Source organism: Vombatus ursinus, unplaced genomic scaffold (genome assembly GCF_900497805.2).
Source record: "Vombatus ursinus unplaced genomic scaffold, bare-nosed wombat genome assembly UNPS02014789.1, whole genome shotgun sequence".
NCBI lineage: Eukaryota > Metazoa > Chordata > Mammalia > Diprotodontia > Vombatidae > Vombatus > Vombatus ursinus.
In genome coordinates this window covers 2,957,499-2,979,490 of record NW_020954567.1, presented here as the reverse complement: position 1 = coordinate 2,979,490, position 21,992 = coordinate 2,957,499, and positions in this window count along the sequence as shown.

The window sequence follows — 21,992 nt, the reverse complement described above, 5'->3', positions numbered from 1 at the left end:
ACGTACCCTTGGGATGATTTGATTTAGTGAAACGGCATGATCAGATATGCTTCAGTGTTTTCTTAGACTTGTCAGTCAATAATAGAACTTTAGAGGTGGAGGGAACCATTATCAGTAATCTTTTAGAAGCTCTTATCTCACAGAGAACAGTCTCCAAAGCACCTATGACAGATGGGGATGAAGTTTCTGCTTAAACACTTTTTTTTAAGTGACAAGGGGCTCATTTCCTCATAAGGCATCCCATCCTATTATAAAACAAATCTAATTTTTTAGATATTTCTTCCTTAGCCCATACTAAACTCCTTGTAATGTCTACTCGTTGTTCCTAGTGCACACAGTTAGCTGACTACATAATTTGCTAATCTGCTTTCCTAGCTCTGTCCTAAGTGATGTTTTAGTAATTATTTTCTAGTATGCTCATTGGTCTTTCATTATGACATTAGAGTAACCTATTTTATCCACCAAGTCCCCTGCTCTGGAGCTTCATCATGACATAAAGGTGACCTTGGGATCTCAAAGGCACAAGCTTTTGCAAGTTCTGCCACCCTGGTAGAGTTTTGAGTATGGAGTCACTCAGGGGTGGACTTTAGTCACCCCTGGACTCTAGTCCCCTAGACTTTAGTCTCATCGCTCAAGGTCCAATCTAACTCAAAAAGGGTCACCACTGGGGTGATGGACTTTTTCAGCTATAGCAATTCACAAAACTGTTTATCAATCAAGACATGAATATAATATCAACCAAGACAATATATAACATTAAAGGACAATCTATACTAATGAAATCACAGAGCCTTAAACTATTGAAGGATTAATTCATGTACTAACCAACATTCTAGAGTTCTCTTGATTCATTAGTTCAGTATCATTCTTAAATTCACAATGAAATCCATACAAAGGAGTACAACCCTCCTAGTAGTATTAAATTATATTTTTCTCTTCCAGTGATGTGTGCATCCTACTCTAGAAGCATAGATATTTGAAAGAGTGCAAACATAACAATGAACATTTAATGAATGTCATGGTCTCTCAATACAAACCCTTATAGTGTAGGGTAGGGGAAAAAGGAATAAGGAACTAGCATTTATTAAGCAACTCCTATGTGCCAGGGACTGTGCTAAGTGTTTTACAATAATGATCTCATTTGAGCCTCACAAGAGCACTGGGTGCTATTCTTATCTCTATTTTGTAGTTTCGGCAATAGGCAGAAATTAAGTGACTTGCCCAGGGTCACATAACCAGTGTCTGAGGAAGGATTTGACTTTATGTCTCCCTTACTTAGATAAAGCTAAGGTAAAATGTTGCAAAAGTATGAGAAAAGTAAATAGAGTATGGCATAAGCTACCCTCAATTGTGGTTACATCTATAAAGCTTATAATAATCAGTGAGAGGTACAGATGCTGTAGGTAATTTGGTTTGGTCACTTGTTTCTGTTTTGGTGGGGCAGATTATTGTAAACCAAGTACCATCTTGAACTGCCCAGTTGGAATGTTTGCAAGATAATACAACTCCCTTGCCTACAGTTTTGGGTCCCTTTATTCAGCCAAATGAGTAGATGTACTTTCTTGGAACTTTCTTGTTTGGGTCAATGCAATTTAGTGCAATAAAATTGTGCAATATGTACAGTGGATCTATAAAAATAAAGAGAAGCTTTTTCTTGGCTATATATTTTTGGATGGCTACAAAGAGTTAAAGAAAGAGAGTCTGGTGTCCTCTTCTGGACTATTGGTAGCAAATACTGTCCTTCTATTCTGCAAACCAATTGACCTTCTTGATCATGGCAACAATGCCTCCTCTTTAGACTTGTGTATAATTGTGCTTGTGTATCTTGTCAATGTCCCTACATGCAACTGTAGCAGCATCATATTTTTATTACCTGAAATCTGAAGTTGTCCATTAAAAACCACTATGAAAGCATTCTAAATTCTCTAATCAGAAAGGATTGTATAAATATGCACCATTGGTTTTATAGTGAAAATATTGTATATTTAATTAATGTTACGAAAAGTTATTTTTCTGCTCAGTGATGATTCTGACTAGTGGCATTTGAGCAAATATTTAATTTGGTACTATTGTGTTCTTTTCACTAGAAATTCCATTAATTCTCTGTTCAACAGTATTTTTCCATTCCTGTAAGGCTTCCTTGGACATTATAGTAAGAAAGAAAAAATGAGAAGTTGTAGAAAAAATTGGATTTAGGACTCACAAAACCAAAATCTTCCTATTTCATGGGATGAAAGTGAAGGAAGCAAAATCTCACCTAAAGTTAAAACAGTGATCAGGGAGCAGCTTCTCAGAGAGAAAGAAGAGATAAAAGGAGATGACAGGAAGGCCAAGGGAAGCATAGTGTTGAGAAACAGACCATAGGGGCCATGAAGACTTTGAGTGATTGGCTCAAAGAGAGTGAAACATTAAAGGAAACTTTGAAAACACCTCAAACATCGAATAAAAAGGTTAGTTAAGAAGAGATTACTTTGTCTTGAGGAAGGATATGTTTTATTTATATGAACATGAATAAAAAGTAAGGTAGTTTTGCTTGTATCTGGTTCCTGTTATAAACAGTGCCATTTTATAGAAATGACAAGGAAGAAATACTGGTTGAACTTTGACTTGTCTTCAGCAGATCAAATGATTTGGCCTTGATTTAGTCCCAGAAAAATCTTGATGCCTAAGGTCAAGAAGGAAGCTATTCATATTCCTTTATATTCTTTGGGAAAAAAGAAGATATTAATTCAAGGTCCTGAGTAGTATGAGGTTAAAAAAAATTACAAATGCTAAAAAAAATATAGCACAGAAGCAAAATGACTAATATTTCTAGAGTTGTAGTTTCTTTAGTTTAGGAGATATATTTATACCTTAGTTTTACTTCCAAATTCTTGACTGAATGGCATATGTTCCTACTTTTAACTAGGCAATAACTCATTGACTTGGTCGCTGGCCATGCCATCGGTCCATACTTAGTGGAAAAAATATATGTTAGTAACAATGGTTTCTTACTGTTGTAATGACTGGGGGCTTTTTCAAATACACTTCTGGGGAATTAGGGAAGAATAGCTGTGCTTCCTCAATTGTACGGACTACAGTGAATTTGAATGCAATATTATCTAAGAATTGTCTTTCTGGTAAGCCAGCCTCTCACTTTAAGATGGACAACAAGCACAGTGATAGTCCCATGAAATATTCCAAAGATGACAGAGGCAGAGGAAAAACACACACACACACACACACACACACACACAACATAATCACCATTATCTAGTGCCTTCCCAGTAGCTCACTACAACAGAGATCACTAAGAAAACCAACCAGAAAGGAAGATCATTAGTCATCCACACAGATGGAAACTGAACCCTTTCCCATACTTCAAAACCTTCCCTACATCAGTTTATCTTTTGCTGCCAATCTTAATATGCCCAAAGTAAACAATCTTCTTTCTTTTCTTCTTTCTCTTTCTTTCTTTCTTTCTTTCTTTCTTTCTTTCTTTCTTTCTTTCTTTCTTTCTTTCTTTCTTTCTTTCTTTCTTTCTTTCTTTCTTTCTTTCTTTCTTTCTTTCTTTCTTTCTTTTTTCTTCTTCCCTTTTTCCTTCCTTTGTTCCTCTCTCCCTTTCTTCCTTCTTTCTTTCCTTCTTTCCTTCTTTCCTTCTTTCCTTCTTTCCTTCCTTCCTTCCTTCCTTCCTTCCTTCCTTCCTTCCTTCCTTCCTCCCTTCCTTTCTTTCTTCTTCCACTTTATTTCCCTCCTCTCCCTCTCTGTCTCTCTCTGTTTCTATTTTTACTTTATTTCTCCGTGTTTGGGCTGGACTGCAAAAATGTCTCTGCCTCCTCCCACGTTGGGAGATTTAGTGTTCACTGACTTGGATTCCTGCCAGGGAAATGCTGGTAAATGTTTAACAATTAGCTCGTGGAGGTGGAGGGAATGTATGGAAGACATGCTTTTAAATATTTTATTTTATTTTAGGCAATTGGGGTTAAATGACTTGCCCAGGGTTACACAACTAGTAAGTGTCAAGTATTTAGTCTGAGGCCAAATTTGAACTCAGGTCCTCTGACTTCAGGGCTGGTACTCTATCTACTGTGCCACCTAGCTGCCCCAAAGACATACTTTTAAGTTTAATCTTCATTATCAGCATTTTCTCCATCACTTTTTTAAGTTTAGACAATGCCTTACTTGATTTGTGTTGAGTCATTTTCTGGTCTGGTCATTAGTTTCCATTCTATCATTAACAATAATGTACATTTTCATCCTACTTACCAGGTAATCAGGAAAATAAACAATTCCAGAACTGAATTGAAAAAGGTAATTTTGAGACCACAAGACGTGACAAAAATCAGACCAACAAAATCAAACCCCAGAACCAGCCATTCTATCTGGCATGCTGCCCTAGTAGACCTTTTGTAGAAATCTTTCCACTTTCTGGCCAAGTGGATTGAGGATAACCCCAAGACCATGAAAAGAGATGAGATCAGAAGCTAGAAGGTATGTGGAGAAGCAATCTAGGACAGTGATGGAAAACTCGCAATCAGAGCCATATTGTTCTCTCAGGAGTTGGTTCCACAGAAATCTGGCAAGTCTAAGGTCTTCCTTCATGTTAGACAGTTTCAATGAAGAACCAAAAACAAAGCCAGGCAGAAGCATCGCCTTTTGTTTCAAGCACAGAAATATAGGTCTGTGGTCCCATTCCATCAATCCCATCCTATTAATTTGGGCTTTATAAAGGATTGAGAGAAGGGAAGAGATCATTCCCATTCTGTCCCCTTCATGTCCCCAAGTTTCTTATTCTATTTTTAGCATTTGTCCTTTCAGCTCAGCTAGTAGCTGCCCTGAAGAGAACCCAGCCTATGGAAATGTGTGGCATTCCGAACTGAGCTGTAAAGAATAAAGGCTAAGCTTTAAGCTGCTAGATTCATGGCCAGGATTTTTATACACACATAAAATATGAATCTCAGTTGTGTACAAAGCTGAGCCCATCGTGCCAAAAGGATCCCAGTCAAGCAGGCCTGTAAAATGAAATCCTCTCGGACTAATTTAAGGAGACCTGAGTGATATAAATTGTGGCCTGCTCAAATGCAGGAAATAAAAAAAAAATTCCAACTTGAATACCTGCTTCTCTCTTGGTGCAGCCAGCCGCCCTAGCATGTGAGCAACGGGAACCAACAAAAGACTCAGAAGTTAACTCTCGATTCATTTTCCAAATAACTCCACAGCTTCCTGTTTATACCAGTCTTGTGGGCCTAATGAAACCCTCTTCAATGAGAATTTAATACAGAGATAAACTTTTTAATAAATAAATGACTATGTTGGCTGAACTCTAATGCTTTTCAGCCGGGTGCAGCCACTGCTATCAAATTGGTATGCATGGAAGGAAAATGCCTATAAAACCATTCCCGATAAAAGAATTAATTCACACCCTAATGCTGAGCCAGAGCCTCTGCCCATCAGACATTACTACTTTTTCTATTCCATTCGATTTTCCGCTAACCATCTTTCAGGACTTTTGTTATCTTGCTATGTACAAAAGCCCAAGGTCCCTCTGACCTTCCTAAGCAAGCACTTAAATGTCTATCAGAGCAAATTAAATCCATTCTCATGTAGAGGGGCTTTCAGTACCCAGTTAGGCCATTGCTGGCTAGGCAAAGGAGATATTTCAAACATAAAATGTGTATCTCAGAGGATAAGTTTGCTTGAGAGCACCACTAAACTTCTTAGCTTGCCTGAGTGATAAATTTAAAAAAAAAACAAAAAACAAATAAAAAAATAAGAACTCCAGGTCAACAAAACCAGAAGATATGACCCATTGTATTTGAGAGAAAAGAGAAATCAGGTTTTTGGGGATGATGTGGGTCTTAAAGCTGAGGCTTGTTTATCAAATGTGGGGGATGCATCAGTTGGGGATACAGATTATTGCTCTGGTATAAGTTGAATTTGATGGTTGGTAATAATGATGATAATAATAATAATGATAGCAGTTGACATATGATAACTCATTTGATCTTCACAACCATTCTGGAAGGTGCTATTATTATTCTCTTTACAGATGGAATAACTGGGACAGAAAAAAATTAAAGGAATTGCCCAGAATCACACAGCTAGTAAGTTCCTGAGGAAGGATTCAAACTCAGGTCTTCTTGACTTTAGTTTCCACACTCTATGCATCGGGCAGCCCCCTGGGTGGATTCTGTTCACCCAGCTATGGTATTCCTTCTGCCTGTTCAAGTCTGTGCTTCTGTAACTACAATCATAGAATCATGGAGCTATAAGAAATGGGATCATCTAGTCTAGCCTGCTCATTTTACAGGCAAAGAAATTGAGTCCATAGAGGTGACTTGCTCAAGGTTACAAAAGTGGTAAGTGGTGCTAGGATTTCAACCAAGATTAGAATATTTGATTTTGTTGTGGGCTGGGGTGCTAGGAGAATTGAGGCAGACTGAATTAACTGAACTACTCTGACATCACCAACTAGAATATAAGATTTTGTGAAAGACATCCAGGGCAATTTGAGATAGTATTTTTTTCCCCAAGTGGTTTGACCTACAAGGATTATTCTATGACTTTAAGTCATAGGGAGCTCCTGAAACTCCTACAGAATCTCTTTGAGGGTTGCTTTTATCTTCTTGTGGTCTGCTTTTACCTGAGGATCATTGAGAAAGTTTTTAATAAAGTAATTAGTTATCTGAACTCTAAAGGCATGAGTGGTTCATTGTACTAGCTATGGAAACCCTAACTCCAAACAGATAATAAACTCATTCCATTCAATGAACAATCAGTCTTAATAAACAAAAGATATTTCTTTTAAAAAGGAGAATCTGTTTTTCTGAAGAATCTAAAAACAGAATTTGCATAAACATGGGCCAATTGTTATTGGATTAAACAGATAGAAAGATCTCCTGTCCTAGAGTACTAGGTGTTTGTGTTTTTCCTTCTACTGAATGAGGCTTTTCAGGAGAATAGATTCTCCAATGTGTCCTCCACCTTCCCCTAAATTTAAAATTAAAATACACTAATACGAATGTACCCTGAAAATCTTAGAGTAGTATTAAGCTATTAAAACTTGAAACTGTGCAAAGATTTTTGGGATATGTTGCATAATAGGAATGGATATTTATAGAGTACTTTATATCAATTATCTCTTTTGAGACTCATAACAATCCTGTAACAGAATGTCTACAGGTTGTATCACCCCCTTTTACAGATGAAGAAACTGAACCCTGACTTAGAAGAACTTATATCCTTTCTCACTACAAACTTAGTTGGTGGTATCAGGATGGTTGAATGAATTGAAGCTGCCCCAGGTCCACTGGAACCCTATCTGTCTCCCACAACATCCATTATTTTAATCTTGGTTCAAATCCTGACTCTTCTAATTCCCTCCCTTACACCCCCCAAAAAGAATATCCATAATTTTGATCTTGTTTCAAATCCTGGCTTTACAATCCATTCCCCTCTATATTTATTTATTTATTAGGCAACTGGGCTTAAGTGACTTGCCCAGGGTCACACAGCTAGCAAATGTCAAGTGTTTGGTCTGAGGCTTGATTTGCACTCAGGTCCTCCTGACTTCAGGGCCGGTGCTCTGTCCACTGTGCCACCTAGCTTCCCCTGTCCCCTCTATTTTTATCATGCTAGACTTGGGTAGGGTAACTCACCTAGTATGCCAGAAGTGGAATTCAAACCCAGTTCTCTTAGACTCCAAATTGTGTTATTTTTATTTTTCCCTTCTGCCATTCAAAAAAAATAGTATGACAGGATAGAAACATAGGAGTAAAGATTTAGACCTAAAAGGTTTTGCAGTCCATATGCCTTTATTTTACAGATGAGGAAAAGGAGGCCAAGGAAAGTTAAGAGACTTGGCCTAGATCGTTAATACAGATCTATTCAGAAATAAAGTTGATGTAAAAGCAAAGAATGCCAATACACCTTTTAAAATGTGCTGTGGACACACTATACTGCAGAAATGAATAAGAAATATATTACAAGCCTAGTATGAAGGCATTGTATCATAGTAATGGGAAATTTTATCCAACCGACATGTGTTGGATCTTTCTGCCCAAATCAGAGTAGCTGATAACTTCATCATTCAAATAATAGTGTAATTAATGATGGAAAAGTCTAGTCCAGATCCTATTCTCTTCATCAAGGAAGAACTGCTTGCTAGGGTGAAAATGATGAGAATATTGGAACAGAGTGAAAACTCCATTTTATAATTCATGATGAAGGAGAGTAAAGCTATCATACATTCTACATTTTTGTAAAGTGTATTTCAAAGTGTTCAAAGAAAAGATATATAGGATCTTATGGCCAAAAATTCTTCAGATGTAGTCATCACAGGAGGTATGGAAGACTTTAAAAAATTGAAATTATAATGAATCTAACTACATAAGCAAGACCCAGAAACAAATGAAAATAGTAATCTTATGCTCAATAGGTCTAAGAACACAAACTACTGAGGATGGGGGCAGGGAAAGGGCTCCTTAATAAGAACTGTTGATAAAACTGAAAAGCACTGGTATAGAAAATGGTTTTAGACCAGCACCTTACAACATACACTCCCCAAAATCTAAATGAATAAGCAAACAAAACATAAAAGCATTATCATAAAACTATTAATGTTGAGTAGATATACTTCTAGGTACTACAGTTAGGGTATAACATTTATAATTAAACTAGGGAGGGAAGGTGATAGTTAACATACAGAATGAGAGACAGCTAATACATTGGATGACAATGTCAGGCTCAATCTAATAAAATGAAATTTAATAGAGATATAAAGTCTTATACTTGGTTCAAAATACTAACTTTCTGAAAGTAGGATGGAAGAGGCATGATTGCATAGCAGATCTCTAAAAACAAATCAGAATTTTGTGTGTGTGGAATTTTGGCCTTTTAGCCTGGACCAGAGAAGAGACATGTGAATGAGAGATAAATATTGTTCAGTTTGGAACAAGAATAATAAAAAACAAACAAACAAACAAACACAACAAAACTTGGAGCAGTGGGTGGAAGTCACTTAAAGGCAAAAATGGAAGAAGAAACTTGGTAGTAATTATAGTTATTCAAAATTGGAAATGATTCTCCCAAGAGGTAGTAGATTCCCTGTCATAAGACTTCAAGCAAAGGACTTGACCACTTGTCAGGTATGTTATTTATGTATGCCATTATTTTTCCTCTTGGGCCAGAGGAGATACCAACTGAGGGAGATCCTTTTTCAACCTTGAGATTCTATGATTCTATAATTCTGAGATAACAAAAGGCAAAATAAATAATTTTGGCTATAAGTTTTTTAAATTTTTCATGAATAAGATCAAAACAGAATAAAAAGAGACAATTTTAAGAGGGAAAATTTTGGCATCAAACACCTAAGAAAAAAAATCTGATATTCAAGATATGTAGAGAAAATACACAAGTATGTAAGAACAAGAACCCTTCCTAATAGTAAAGTGGTCAAGAGCTAGAAACAGTTTCCAAAAGAAGAAATGCAAATGATCAACAACTTCTTGAAAAAGTTCTTTAAATCATCAGTACTAAGAGAAGTACAAATTGGGACAACTTTGAAGTTTTACTTCATAACCATAAAATCAATAAAATGGTAAAAGTTGGAAATAGTTCACATTGGAAGAGCTGCAGGAAGACAGTCACATTAATGCACTATTGGTGTAGCTGTAAATTGGACTAACATTTCTGGAAAAAAAAATTGGAATTAGGTGAGAAAATCACTTAATTTTTCATACTCTTTGATCATCTGGCCTGCTATTTTAAGAATGTACCCCAAAGAAGTCAAAGGCAGAAGAAAGAAGTGTGATATTTATGGAACTACTTTTTTTGTAGTAGCAAACATTTATAAACGAATTGGATGATAAATAAATGATAATCTATGATTGTTGTGGTCTATGCTACACTGTAAGAAATTATAAATATGAAGAATTCATGGAAACCCGGGAATACATTTCTGAATTGATACAGAGTGAAGACAGCAGAAACAAGAAAATTATAGGTACTATAATGATATGAATGAAAATGACACTAAATGACATCTAAATTCAGATAAAATTCAATGACTAATCTTGGTTCCAAAGGACGGGTGATTAAACATACTTCCTTCCTCGTGGTGGAAGGAGGAGAACTATGGATATTGAATAATACATACACTATTAGATACAGTCACTATGCCCATTAGTTTTGCTTAATTCTTATTTGTTATAATAGAGAGTTTTATATGTATGTACCAGGGATGGGGAATTGTATATTAGAAATTACTTTTGGAGTAAAATACAAAAGGCATCAATAAAACTTTCAAACACAATGAAATTTTGAAGGTAGAAAAAGTAATAATTGAGAAGGAAAGGAGGCAGTTGTCTAAAGAGACTAGTACAAAGAATATTCTAGATTTTTCAAAGACATGTGCAGAACATGGAAGCAATGGAAAATAACAGAGGATTCTGTGATTACAAAAGATTTACAAATTACAAAGTACCTTTCAGGATGAATAGAGAAGTGTAGAAATAATATAGTCAAGAGTACTGAAGCTCAGAATGAGACAGAGCTGGCAAGGAAAGCAAATGGCAACAAAGTTTTTTAAAACTATACTCGGGGAATAAAGAGGAGTCCAATAATGGATAGGACTATTCCTTGGAGTGCATGAAAAGTGATGTTGGGCAACAGAGAGAACTCAGAGTTGTTCAAAACATATTCAAATGATTTTTCCTATGCCAAAGAAAAAGATCTTTGGATCAGAAAGGTCAGAACAAAAATAGCTAATAGGGAGTTGATACTCAAAATAAATGAGGACATATTAAGGACCTAACTAGCTGCTGTTACGTGGTCTAGATAAACTATATCCTTGAGAATTGAAAGAAATGCCATTTGTGAAAGTTGATCAAATGGTATTGATCTTTAATAGTGTTTTGGGGGGTGAATTCCCAATTAGTTAAGTTACTATATCCGGATTTCCTTGTAGTCCAATGTTCACAGCTATATACGGTACCTGGAAAAGCAATAGCTTTGACTATATGGACCTTTGTCTGCAAGATAAGTTAGTTTTTGCCAATTCTATGTCAACTTTCTTCATCCCTAATCTTCCAAATGGGTCTAGTTTGCTGAAGATGAAGTCATTCAGATCCCCAGAACTAGAACAATGATTGCTTTACTATTGTAAAGTGGCAACTTCTTGTCTGAATTCATTCCGATATTGGACCAAGAAACCAACCAACCAACTAAACAAGATTACAGCTGAGTCACCAGGTATTGGGATGTAAGTGCCATATTAAATAGGCAAAGAAGGCACTTGTAAACATACTTTCAGCCAAGCACAAAAATGAGAAAAGAAGAGAAGGAAATGGCATTATTTTGACAGATTATTTATTGATCTATAAGGAACTATGCTTGGACAGGGAAGGGGAACAAAAATGTGTAAGGCCCTCTTTGGTCTTTGGAATTTTGACTCAGTCACAGTCAATTTGAGAGTGTACGTCAAAGACACAAAGAACACTTTGGTCTCTAGGTTCTAGGATTGAAACAGAGGCCATAAATAGTATTGTTTCATTGCTACACGTAACAAGCAAGAAGAGATTTATGCACTTAGATTTTGCTCTATCTTGATACCAGTGGTAGAGTGCAGAAGATATAAAACTTCTTCATTTCATAGGATCACAGATTTAAGTTGGAAGAGAGCCATTGAATCCATTCATCTGATTTTACCTGTGAGGAAACTGGATTCCTGGGTGCCTTGGGCCACACAGCCTGTAAACATGTAAGGAGGGTTTTGAACCCAGATCTTTCAGATTCCAGTATTCTATCACTTACCCCGTGCTTACTCATGTAGGCATAAAAGAATAACTGGCCTATGTAGGCCAGGAGAGCCTGTTCTTCTCCTTTGGATGGTGCCCTGCTAAGATCTACCTTGTATTTCACAGATTTTTAATTTCCTGATAGTAAGAACCTTTGGAAATAATCTGGTAAATGGGATGACAAGTGTACAGAATAAAGACAAAAGCATAGATACATGTACATGCATGTGTACGTGTGTAAACACACACATATAACCTTATGTTAATATGAAAAAAGGGAGGAATCACACTTGGTGGGGGCCAGCAGGGAAGACTATTGTTACAACTCAGCATCTAAGCTGGGGTATGAGGTTTGGGTAGGATTCTTAGTGGGCAAAGATATTGGGGGCAAGGTGAGGCAGATGGAACTGCATGAATAACAATCACAAGCATCTTTGGATAGCAATTCAGCTAGAGTTTAGAGTTTAGGCTGGAAGGATAAGAAAGCATAATATCATGTTTGAAATCAAACAAGCTGAAGAGCTTGCAGTGGTGAGTTGCGGGACCAACATCTCAACCTTCAGCTTGAGTTGAGGGTCCCTTATTTTCTGAGATGTAACCATTTCAATGGTCCTTATTTGGATGCTTTAATGGGATCATAAATTATTAGTCATTATTTTTGTTCTTCTTTTCCTATGTGGTGCTACAGTATGGACTGGGGTGGTGGTGGTCATGGCCTAATGTTGGAGAGAGGAGAGGTGAGATACAGGCAACCAGGCTAGACCGAGTTCTGGTGGGGCCATGGGGAATGCCTCTGTCTGATTTGGCCACCTGCCAATGTTTAGCCTCAGAAATGTCTATTCAGCTGTTCTCTTCTGTCTCCTGTTCTCCTCAGGTGGCTGGGGAGGCTCTTGGCTGTTTGCCACCAACTCTGTCAGGAGAGAGAGAGATTGTTCGGCCATTATGGCAGTTTAACTGTCCCTTCATAACTGCGCTGTGCTCCCTAATAACATTCCATGCTTCCCCTTTTTTAGGGATGGGGAGGGTACTTCCATAAAATATGCTGTGTTTAATCCTAATGCCAGGACTGACTCTACCTCAAAAACTGGCCCTAACAAGCTGGGGAAGTTTGAGTGGAAAAGCTAATCGCTTAGTTGAAGGTTGGCTTCCTTGCCATGTATTTCATTCCCAGCCTTTTGGCTTTTCTGTAAGTGGTCTCCCATGATTAGAATCGCCTTCTCATCTTTGTCTTATGGAAGTTCAAGCATTCTTCAATGTACTGATCACGTGCTACCTTATGCACCATGTACGTAGAATGCTGGGCCTTCGGTCAGGAAGACCTGAGTTCAAATTAAGCCTTAGACACTTGCTAGCTATATGACCCCGTGCAAGTCCGTTGACCTCTGTCTGTCTTAGTTTCTTCACCTCTAAAATAGGGATGATAATAATAGCACTTACCTCCCACAGTTGTTGTAAGGATCAAATAAAACAATAATTATAAACCATTTAGTACAATGCCTAGCACGTAGAAAGTGCTATATAAATGATAGCTATTGTTATTGTTGTTGTTACATGAGACCTCCTCTGACTTCCTCATGTATTGAAATTACCTTGTTGCACTTTGCTCATTCTTTGTTTTCACTTGCTTGTAAATATGTTATATATCTTCCTTTTAGTGTGTAAGTCCCTACAGGTGGAGGCTGTTTCATTTTTTCCCTTTATGTCTTTAACCTCTGGCCTTCTACATTAAAAAGTTCTTAATCAATTAGTTGAAAGACTAAATAAATTAACAGTTGATATAATTGGAATCAGAGAGGATGGGAAAGATGGTTGCCCAAAGCCTAACAATCTACTTCATTAGCCTTGCTTGAAGACTCATGTGTCATTTTGTTCCCTTAAATAGTGATGGAAACAAATTTGTGAATGTTTATTCAAGCATATATGTCCAAAACACATTCCCTCTCTACTTCCACTTCTAAAAATTTGTCTGATTCCTTCAAGTCCTTGCTCAAATGTCACCTCTTACACAATGGTTTTAGCCTTTATTTCCAAGATCTTGCCTACTCAACTATGGTACTTTGTATATATGTAGTATTTATTTATCTTTGTAGACATTGCTTTACTCCATTAAAATATAGGTTACTTGAGGGCGGGCACTGCTTTTTTATTTTTGTACCCCTAAACACCATGCCTGGCAAACAGCAGGCACTTAATAAAATGCTTGTTGAATGAATAAACAAAAAAATGAAAAAGTATCACTCTTACTCTTTTTTTAAATTGATCATGACTAGAGATTAATTTTATTTTTGATTTATGTAACTATTTATTGCTGCTATCATTTATTTGCAAAACACTACAGAAGATAAGGTTTTAAACCTGTAGCAGCACCTTATAAAATTTCAAAGGTGGTTGAGAAAAGGAGTTCAACATGAATGAAACTCAATTTCAGGAGCCAAACTTCTTGAGATTTTCCCCAGGTTAGTTAAGGAAATCTGACAACGTATGGTATTTTTTTTTCTTACAGATTTGGATGAGTCTTGAGGCAGACCCATTCTTTGGTATTTATTTCTAATATACATATACACCTTGTTCCCAGTCTATATATTCATATACATATAGATATAGACATATTTCATGTTTTTCATGAAGAAGGGAGGTAGTGAGGAGAAAGTCTCTGAATTCACTATTACTCTCTCTCTCTCTCTTGCATTCTATAAATACCGGAGGCCCTGGCAGCAGGGAACTTGTAGGTTTTGTATGTAGATCTTAGAATTTGCAGTGTGTTGCAACTTGAGTTTTACATTAATATCGAAACAATGGGTGAGTTAGTCTATAGGGTAAAACAAATTATGAAGTTGTAGCTGAGGATTTATGAGAATCGTGATTCAGAGTTGAAAGATCACATTTCTTAGAAAGTAGGTGTCAGTTTTCCAGTTGAACCCCCCAGGCCAGAAGGACTCAAAGTTTAACAGAATTATTAGAAGTTGATTCAAAAAAAAAATTAGCAACACTCATACTATCTAATAGCAGTTTTCATTGGACAACTTTACAAAATATTTTTGAATTGTTCTTTAAAATAACCCTCTGAGGTAAGCCAGCAATTTCAGTGGAATATATTTATACATAATGAAACTAGGAAAAGATAAGGTAATTGATCAAAGAAGGCCAAATAGGAAACATATGGTGTAGACTGGGGCTGCTGAACCACACAGAGAGTGTGGTGCCCCCCAACTAGTGCAACCTTATATGTTGGATCAATCCAAACTTGATCACAGTTCAGGAAGTGAAAAAGGTTAAATAAATAAACAAATAATTATAACAACAAACAAAGTCCTGGATATTGAAATGGATTAAGACCTGAAGAGATTTTTGAGGTCATTTAATCCAATCCCTTCATTATACAAATGGGAAAATGAGAAGTGAGAGGATTTACCCAAGGTCACACAGATATTGGATGACAGATCTAGGTTTTGAACCCAGGTCCTCTAGATTCTAAAGCCTATGAAAACATTATGCAACCCAAGAATTTTTAGAATTTTCTTATTGGAATAGAAATCCTAGGGTCTGTGAGTAAAAATTTTGAAATACTACAGTCCATACTTGAATTTCTTTCAGTATTGCAACTATATCCAAGTGATTACTGTTGAAAGAGAGAAGAAGCAAAAACAGTTAAAGGAGGCTGGCAGAAGTGGTAAGATGGAGGTTTTGAAAAAAAAATTTGACAGAGTCAGAGCAGAGTCTTAGGTGTGTTTAGGGCTTATGCCATTACTGCTCAAATGAGTTATGAAAAATGTCATATGAAAAGTTTGTAGAATCATGGAATTTAGAGCTAGATTCTATTTTAGAAATTATGAAATCTAAGAACCATCATTTACAGATGAGGAAACTGAGGCTCTGAGAGGTAAGGCAGATTGCCAAAGGTCATGCAGTGAGATCGTGGTAGAGCTAGTATTTGAACACAGTACTCTTGACTCAATCCAAATTTTGTCTTATTACACCATGTTGTTGAATTTCCTTTTTTGTAGACTTTTAAAAAGAACCATGTGGAAAAAAATTACTTTATTATTCACCATTTATTAATATTGTTTGAATCTGATTTTATATGGATAGAAATTATCTAACCTCAAAGCTTACTATAGGGGTCAGGCTGACCTCAGAGATCCCCCAGGGAAACAACATTGTCCTGAGGAATACTTAGACCCCACCCAGTGCTTGTTTTGGGTCCACTCAAAGCTTGCATTTTGGGTTCTCCAAATTAGATTGATTTACCTGATGATATACATCTCAAACTGCCCTACTCTGGAGACTACCTACTACCTACTAAAAGCCAATCAGGCAAATGTCTTCATGCTTTTGTCTGCACTCTAAATAATGTAAACCTTGCAGAGCCACACCTTCTCTCAACTCTCTCTTTGCCAAATGATCGAGGACATTTTTTTCAAAATTATTTCAGGGGCAGCTAGGTGGCGCAGTGGATAGAGCATTGGCCCTAAAGTCAGGAGGACCTGAGTTCAAATGTGACCTCAGACCAAACACTTGATACTTACTTAGCTACTTACTTAGCTGTGTGACCCTGGGCAAGTCACTTAACCCCAATTGCCTAAAAAAACAAAACAAAAAAAACTATTTCAGATTGTGAGGTTTGTTCTTGTGACCAGCAACAGAAAATTGTCCATCTTGAACAGTTAAAATGTAGTCTATCTAGCAGGCTTAGATGTGACTACTTCCAGGTACATGGTTCTTTGATTCTAAGTCATATGAGACAGCCAGCTTAAAAGAATAATAATAACTAAAAGCCCACTATACCTATGCTGGAACTCTGAGCATACATACTTTCAGGGAATAGTTCAGGGAATAGTGACTATCTAAACATCTCATAATCAGTTGTAGGTGGTACCATGTCCCTAGGAGCAAATTTAAAAGTTACATCTGTGGATCATGTAGCTAACAGCCTGAATGGAAGAATTGAGGCCAGTGAGAATAGACAGCTGAGCTGATTGAGCAAAGACAAAGGTGTACATCTGAGTCATATTTCCATTTCTTTGCACTGCTGGTGACACGGGGTTATGTACTAGGAGATGGCTGACTTTTAATTGTCTTGTCACCTGTAGGGTATTTCTCCCATTGTGCAAAAGGTCCACAAATTCAGCTGCAAGGGGTTGCCTGGGGCAAGGTGTCAGAACCATTCACAAATCACTACCAGTCTCCTGTTTACATCATTTTTGCCACATACAACACCAAGTAACTGACCTTATTTGACGTGTGCACAAAGGAAAAACTAAGCCTTTAAAACAAATCACAGTTAAATAACTAGATGGCTCATATTAGCATTCTAAAATCAAGTAACAATTATAATAATATCTCTCATTCTCATTTATTCAGTGTTTTTTGCTTTATAAAGTATGGGAAAGATATGTGCATGAATCAATCAAATTTATAATAATAAAATCAGATTGAACCTCCCAAATACAACAACAAAATTAAATAACAATAACAAAATAATCATAATATAATAATATTACTCTTCAAACTCCAACTAACTAGAATAATACTAGTGATAATATAACCCACCAAATAGACCAACTAACTTGAGGAATGTGGAGGTGGAGGAGGGTGAATGTAGGAGTGGTTACCACAAATTCATGTCTTTGAAAAGCTCTGGTAAAAACTACACTTAATAGAAATACTGCTTGAATCACTAGTGTAGATTTCATATACAAAGATAATCAATCAGCAAGCATTTATTCAGCACCTACTATGTGTCAGGGCATTCTGCTAGATAGCAGAAATATAAGAACAAAACTGACACAGCCCCTACCTTCTAGGACATTATACTCTCACTAAGGGAAAAAATGCTATCTGATTTACACACACACACACACACACACACATGATTTGTGTTATATATAATAAATATATATATGTTTATAAGCAAAAATATGTTTTATGCAAAAATAGTAACAATTTTTATACAAATTATACAAATTGTACAAATGAATTTTTTACACAAAAATACATAATAATTGGTTGGTACTAACATCACAACACACATACTCTGGGAAAAGATAGCACATAAGCTGACTCTTGAAAGAAGCTAGGAGTTCTAAGAGGTAGCAGTGAGGAGGGAATTATTTCAGGTAATGGGACACAGTCCATATGCAAAGGAATGGAGGTAAGAGATGGGCTGTCACATACAAGGAATAAGCAGACAGACAAGTTTTACTAGAATTTAGAATGTATGGTAGGAAGTAATGAGGATTAGCCTAGAAAGACTGGAACTAGATTGTAAAGGGTTTTTAAATGCTAAAGAGAGGAGTTATTATTTTAACCTTAAGGCAGTGGGGAGCCAGCCAGTGAAGTTTAATGAGCAGGGGAGTGACATAGCCAGACCTTTGAATTAGGACTATCAGTTTGGTAGCTGTGTGGAGGATGGATTGTTTAGAGGATACAAGGCAGGGGTGGGGAATCTGTGGCCTGGAGGTCACATGTGGCCCTCTAGGTCCTCAAGTGCAGCCCTTTGACTGAATCCAAACTTCACAGAATAAATTTCATTAATAAAAGGATTTCTTTTGTAAAACTTGGACTCGGTCAAAAGGCTGCACCCAAGGACCTAGAAGGCCACATGTGGCTCAAGGCCACAGGTACCTCACCCCTGATCTAGAGCTAATGAATACTCCAGATAAGAAGAAATGCAGTTCATATCAAGAGAACAAAACATACTGTCATGAATCCATCAAGGGGCTAGATTTGGTATAATGGAAAAAAGTCCTTGATGAAGACAGCAGCATGACATAGTAGTTATGGAGAACATTAATTATCTAGGCATCTGCTTAAGCTCTCTCTTAGCAGAAAATGGAATGCCAAATATTGACTTCCTATGTCATCTCACAAAATGTAGAGGAATTAGCAAAGAGAAAGTTGGTTCTAAATCTGATCTTCACCAGTAGGAAGGAACCAATTGTTGGTGTAGAAATAATGGAAATCTTGGTGGGGGGGCATGACTACCCCATCTAAGATTTTGTGATGGATGTAGAAGAAAGTTAGGCATAATCTGACATATATCCTGGAATATGGGAGAGCAGATTTCAAAGAATTTCAGAGGAGGGAGAGGCAGAATACCATCTCCCAAAATTTTTTAAGAGAAGTTAAGTAAGAAGGTATAGTAAGCTACCAATAATTTAATTCTGAAGATAAAATGGGAGATTTTTCCAAAAAGTAAAAGGGACAGTTGATTGAATAGATCAATGTGGATACATAAGGAATACAACTTTCAATTAAAAGTACATTTTATTAATAGCTTTTTTAATATCATCTGAATTTTCCCAGTTTCTTAGCACTCTCGTACAATACTATTTTAAAGAAAAAAGAGAAAAAAAGATCAGCAAAACTGATTAATATATAGAAAACATCTAAAAAATAAGCAATTTAATATACTCTTGCAAAGGGAGAGGTGAGAATATCTTCTCATATATCTTCTTTGTGGGGTCATATTTGTTCTTTGTAATTTTGCAACTTTCCCTTTTGATTGTTTTGAAGCTGTTCTTTCCACTTATATTGTTGTAGTCATTGTGTATGTTGTCCTGCTTACTTTAGTCTGCACTGGTTCATATAGAGCTTTCCACACTTTGTATTCATTGCATTTGTCATTTCTTACAGCACAGCAATATTCCATTCCATTCCATTCTATTCCATTTCTTTGCATTCCATTCCATTCCATTCCATAGCAGCATTCATGTGCCATGATTTGTAAAGCCATTTCCAAATTTTGGGGTACAACCTTCTATATCTATCTATCCATCTATCTATCCATCTATCTATCTATCTATCTATCTATCTATCTATCTATCTATCTATCTATCTATCATCTATCTATAGAAGATAGAAGCTAGGGTTTGTACCACAGGATAAACACAAATTTCTATCTTGGTGCTAGAAGAATGTCAAGAATGATAAAACTCAGAATAATAGCTAATAACAGGCAATATATATGTGTGTATTAAAATAAGAAGTGTGTTTGTGCATGCATATGTAATATGTGGTTCTGGTTTGAATATTTTACAAAATCCACTGTTGTCCATCTTATACTTCAATGGTATGACTTAACTGTTATTTTTAGGTATCCTTTAAGACAGGTACTGTACCCGCTTCTGGGAGCCAAGATGGCAGAGTAAGAAGTAAATCGCTCTTACCATCCCTTATTAACCTCTGAAAGCCCAGAAAATATCGCACCAGGAAAAAGCTCTGGAACAACTGAACCAGAAGAAAGATGGGGTGCAGTAGTCCAGTAGCCCAGATAGCTTGAGGGATTAATGAGAAAGGCCCCTCTGGCCCTGGGTGAAGGGGAGTAGTGCAGAATGGGAGGCATCCCAGCAAACTATCAGAAAGCCCCACCTCAGCATATCAGGGGGAGATCCTGAACCCCAGGTGGTGGAGCAGGCAAACACCAGCACCAGGAACCGCTAGTAACTCAGTACAGGTAGGGGAACCAGTGAAAACTAGCTTGGAAAATCATTATGTGCCTCGGTGTTCTACAGCAGCCAAGTCTCCCAGTGCCTCAGCAAAACTCTGAAAGTGCTCCAAGGGAGAAAGCCCCAGGTGGAGTAACATCCTGCAGCAATAAAGCATCCATCTGAAAAGACACCAAAGAAAGCAAAAGGAAGGAAAGACCTGGGTGAGCAGGCAACCTCCAGGGGCCAGACTACCCAGTCTTACCCCTAGAGTTCCAGTGTTGCTGATTCCAGCCCAACACCAGGTACAGAAACCTACAGCTTCCAACTGCCAGCAGTTGAGGCCCCAGCACACAAAGCCAGTTACCAGGCCCCAGGCTCCCAGCACAAGAAGCTTGGGCCAGTGCCCCCTGCTCCCCAGTAGGAGATTTTTTTAAAGGCCAGGAAATAAGCAAACACCATGAGCAAAAAGAAATGTACCATAGATTCTTATTATGGGGATAGTGGAGATCAAGGCAGAAATTTTGAAGAGGACAGCATTGCCAACAAACCCACATCTGGAACCTCAAAAGGGAATATGAACTGGTCTGAAGCCCAAAAAGCCTTCTTGGAAGAGCTCAAGAAAGATTTTAAAAGTCAAGTAAGATGGGTAGAAGAAAATAGGAAAAGAAATGAGAGGTAGGCAAGAGAGAGTCAATAGCTTGGAAAAGGAAGGATAAAAATTAACTAAAGTCCTAAAAAGTACAATTGGCTAAATGGAAAAAGAGTACACTGAAGAAAACAACTCCTTAAAAAACAGAATTGGCCAAATGGAAAAGGAGACACAAAAACTCATTGAGAAGAACTCCTTAAAAAATAAAATGAGCCAAATGGAAAAGGAGGTACAAAATAAGAAAACAATTTGTTAAAATTGTTTATGAGACAGTGAGAATCAGTGAAACAGAAACAAAAGAATAAAAAAGAGATGAAAACATAAAATACCTCATTGGTAAAACAGCTGACCTGGAAAATAGATCCAGGAGAGACAATTTAAAAATTATTGGTCTACCTGAAAATCACGATGAAAAAAAGAGCCTGGACAGCATCTTTCAGGAAATCATCAAGGAAAACTGCCCAGAGGTCTTAGAACCAGAGGGTAAAATAGCCATACAAAGAATTCACCTATCACCTCCTGAAAAAGATTCCAAATTGAAAATGCCAAGGAAAATAGTAGCCAAATTCAAAAATTACCAGGTCAAAGAGAAAATACTGCAAGCAGCCAGAAAGAAACAATTTAAATATTACGGAACCACAGTCAGGATTACACAGGATCCTGCAGCTTCTACATTAAAAGATCATAGGGTGTGGAATATGATATTCTGTAAGGCAAAGGAGCTTGGATTACAACCAAAGATCAACTACCCAGCAAAAATAAACATAATCTTTCAGGGGAAGAGATAGCCATTCAATGAAAAAGGGGACTTTCAAACCTTCCTGATAAAAAGACCAGAGCTCAACAGAAAATTTGATCTTCAAATACAAGACTCAAGAGGAGATGTAAAAAGGTAAACAGGACAGAAAAAACAACATGTTATTAATAAGGGCAAACTGTTTACATCCCTACAAGGGAAGATAACACCTGTAACTCTTGAGAACCGTATTGTTATTACACCATTTTAAAGGGGTATACATAGGTGGGTATAAGTTGTCTTTGATGTAATGATAAAAAAAATTAATCAAGTGGGTTAAATGGATCTAAGTAAGTGGATTAATCTGATTTAACTAAGGAAATATACTGAGAGAAAAGGAAAGG